The sequence below is a fragment of the Sinohyriopsis cumingii genome, chromosome 16 (genome assembly GCF_028554795.1).
Source record: "Sinohyriopsis cumingii isolate HCF-2022 chromosome 16, ASM2855479v2, whole genome shotgun sequence".
NCBI lineage: Eukaryota > Metazoa > Mollusca > Bivalvia > Unionida > Unionidae > Sinohyriopsis > Sinohyriopsis cumingii.
This window is the reverse complement of record NC_142976.1, coordinates 68,166,686-68,171,114: the sequence shown is the minus strand read 5'-3', so window position 1 is coordinate 68,171,114 and position 4,429 is coordinate 68,166,686.

Genomic DNA, 4,429 nt, shown 5'->3' with positions numbered 1-4,429 from the left:
AGAATTAGCCGAGGCGGTCCCAATGTTTTTCAACCCATACTGGGTTACCTCCCTTAACACGAACTTCACTGATATAAACTTCTGAGAGAGTGACAGGTGCTGTTGTTGATGTTGTTTTTGTAGGGTTTAACGCCATTTTTCAGCACATGATAGGCTATACACGGCGGCCAGTGTTAACGGTGGAGAAAGAACACGGGACAACCCCGGAAAGAACCACCGACCCACGAGAAGCTACTGGCAAGCTTTCTCACATACCCACATTGGCTGAATCCGAGACTCGAACCCACGCAGACAGAGGTGAGATGGCAGTGATCCGTAACGGAGAGCGCTTTAGTCCACTCGGGGCCCCTAAGTGACAGGTGTAATGTGAAGTTGTTTGCATTTGCAACATGCACAGTTGAGAGAATGTTGGCATACCTCTATGTTACTTTCATAGTGTACTTGTGGAAATTATACATGATCTGAGCACAGCGAACAGTGTCAGGCTAAGGCCTTCCAGTGCCCTAAGTACTGAAAATATTATGGTGCCCCACCTCCTACAAAATATTTAGTAATCATTAAAATAGGAAAGATGAATTTTGCTTGACTAGACATTACCAGTATATGAATGTTCAGTGAATATACCAAATATACAAAATGTATTTTAAACAAAAGTTACTGCGTCATTTTTTTACACACTTTTTTAAACACTTTCTGAAGTCCGGCAAGCGAAAATATGCAAGATGAGCTACCAGTTTTGGCCGGCTTTTTTAAAGGTGCAGATCTGAAGCAAGGCCAGGTTGTTAGACCAACAACAAGATCTCCGCTTTATTGTTCTGACACTTCAGGCAGTGGTATATTAAGGGTAATGGCATCCAGGGCGACGATGATGTCCCACAGGGGTTTTGGCGCCCGAAGACTTCTGGAACCCGTGGTTTGGGCGCCACATGACCTCTGGCAAACGGTACAACCGCCCCGTCAGGCCCACTGTTAGTACGTGTCACGTTTGCCTGCCCGTGATTACATAAGTCAGGAACAAAGGAATGGGTTAGCGCCATGTGTAAGTAGACCCTGTGTCTATCGTAGCGATTCGTGTTGTACAAAAGCCCACATCGTTAGGTGTCAAAACTAACATGTGGACGTTGGAAGCTTTGTTCTAGAACAAAGGACCCTCGATGCTGTTGTAAATCTCCCCGCTTTGACAGATGGCCTGAGGCTCGTCTGTTAAGTTGGGCCGACTCGGGTAGAATTGATATCCAATCGGAACTGAAGAAGGGTGGGGCCATCAATTCGAACCAGAATTTAACAGTCATTTGGGCTGGGAACGAATTAGTCATTGTGAAACATCGTGCTGAGAAGTTGTAGCTATATCTCCGAGGAAGCCATTCGTGAATTGGCGGAAACGTAACCTTAGTACATTCAAGGACAGAAAGCTTCGTCAAGGTCAGTGAGTTATTTGCTCGATTGTTGCAGAATGTTACGGCATTGTAATTATAATTATGTGCAGTATGTATATTTACTTACTAGAATTGTTAGTACGTAGAATTACCTTTGTATTGTTTAATTTACATGCGTACTTGAGAAATGAGCTATGATTATGTAGATTGCTAGCTCGTAGTCAGAATTAATATTGTAATTCGCTATCTGGTTACTTCGTGGTAAACTAGTGTATTTATTTATGTGATGTTCTAGATTTTGCAGTTGTTGAATTAAATTGTAACTTTGCAAATGGTTGCAGTGTGTAAATTTAAATAATATGGATATTTTAATATTTGTGTACACTTCTGGGAGTGTAATGTACAGAAATGCGTCTGATTGTTGTGATTTTGTTCAGAATAATGAGATTAAGAATATATTGATGTGACGCAATTTAGTGATGCCTGTATGATAAGTAGGACGCCGCTCTTTATTGCAATGTTGTTTTCTCTAAGAACGTGTGTTTCGATGTGCACGAATGCGTGACCGAAGATGTAGATAGCCTTTATCTGATGATTGATTGTTGATTTAGTGTGAGGCGAGATGGTTAACGAAACATGCTAACGTCCTTGTGTTTTTCGCAGGAATCTTTTGGGGACAGAACTACCGGGTAGTTGAGTCCCGAGTCTCAGAGAGACATAATATAACGAGGCAGTAGGCAGAGAACAAGCCTAGTTGCTAGAGAAAGAGAGAGAGAGAGAAGGGGGAGGAGAAAAGGAGACAAAAGGGGAAGAGGATAGGAAGAATCGGCGTACGGAGAACGCCAGAAGGAGGAAAGGAATTAGCAGAGTAGAGCACAGATGAGTAGAAACCAAGTACAGGGAAAAGCCATCTCACACTATAATCACGTGATGAAATAGGTTGTTACATGGTCGAGAGGAAGAAGATTGGTTGAGAAATTAATATGGTTTAAATTGTATTAAATTGTTATTCTTTTGAATAATAATAAAGACTTTATTTAGAGAAGGTAACTCAATTAGTTACTGATCTAATCTACCTTGAGGCCTTCTATCTGTTATGTACAATATATACAGTACAATTTAATTGTCGGTATTGCTGACTTGGGGCTCTAAGCTTTGCCTCTCTCTATCACTAATTTCACTTCCTATAAAAACGAGCCAGGGTGGGAATTCCATAGTAATTCAAATAAATATTGGGAGCACCCCACCCCCAACTCATAACAGAGCGTACGTAGAACGCCACAGTACGCTACTGCATTCTGGTAAATAACAGAAATGTCAGAACAAAATGCGGAGATTTACTTTTTGGTCTAACCAAACTGTATACTATATGCCTCAAAATAAACAAAATTAATTTTTGTTTTGTTTTTAAATACCATCGATATACATGGTCTTTTTTAAAAATAGTATAACCTGTGAGGAAAACCTGAGACATTCTTTTTCTTTACAAATCTAACCCCAGTGCAAAATACAAAACAGTAGAGCGCATCAGTATCACTGCCACAACAATGTAAATATGGTCGTGATGTCACTTAAGAAAAGCATGCGATCTAAACATTGCTGCATCAGAACTCTGTGCTTTTTCGACGATATTATGCAATGGCTTTATTGCAAAATTTTACCCATAATGTAAGTCGCCCCAAAACACAAATATCAGGGGAGGCGTATTGCATTGTAGGACTAGTTCAAAATGCGAAGATTTTACCAAGTACGTTGAAGGAGAATATATGGAGTTACTCTATGCCTGTAAATTTTCCAGACCATGATTTTGTCAATACAACAATAAAAAGCAGTTATTCGTGTATTGTTGCTGGGGGATGGGGTGGATTTTGTTTGCTTCTTTGTTTGTTTTATCATGTAGATAATATAGCAAAGTAGTTCGCCTTAAAGATCATATTCGGAAATTGTGTATTTAAAAAAAAAATCGTTTCTGGCCTTGATGTGAAGCACAGCAGAGGATCAGTCTAAAGGAAACCATTACTGTACTTTAGACTAGTCTAAAGGAAACCATTACTGTACTTTAGACTGGTCAACTGTCGCGCGCGCCGTGTGTGTGTGTGTGTGTGTGTGTTTGGATTTTTAACATAGCATTAATAATGTGAGTCAAATTGCTACGATGTCTGCAATGTGGCAGTTTATAGTGATGTCTAGCATGTAGCAGACATTTAACATCATGTCTCACCCAGTCGATTATCCTAATACCAGTCCGACCAGCTGTGCGCCAGGCGAGGCAGCTGCTTGTACCATTTTTTAAAAAGTCTTTGTTATGACTCTGCCGGGGTTCGAACCCGCGACCTCACGCATCCGGGTCATCTGTCGTACTTAAAGATGTAATTACAACAGTATAATAGCTTCATACAATACCTCGGGTTCCACATTATCGCGGTACTGTGAGTTTTTGGGAGGGGGGGGGTGTGCAGGGTTGCATAGCGCCAGATGTAATGTTCTGTCCTATATGCATCACATGACCTTTAGTTACTAGTTCTGCATCACCGGCATCTTCGCTAGGCAAGGGTCATATCATCTTCGCTAGCCAAGGTTCTGATATGACAACCCTATGTAGACCTTGGTGGATCGAACATATATTTTAGTGTTTTGTCCTAGCGACATGTATTGGATGTCATGAGTTGCCTCCCTTAGTATGTAATGACAATTAACCAATAGTGTATAGCAGCGGTTCACATAGCCGAAAATGGTGGAGGCAATTGACTTAAAACGGATACGTTGTAAGTTTAACACCGAAAGTACGACTACGTACTAGAGGAAAGCAATTACAGTTGTATTTGAGTGGAAGGTATTTGTACAAACACGGACCGGCAGTGGAAAATTGCTTAATTATCAGTCCATTAAAGTTTTGTGCCCCCTTGTCATGATCATGTAGGAACAGTCTTCAAATTTGAACAGTTTAACTTTGATTGGATGCGATGCTATTATCCGAAAGAATATCCGCTGTTTAGTAACGCCAATGTGGTTGTCCAAGTTCAAAGACGAATATTTGGATAAACTAATCGATG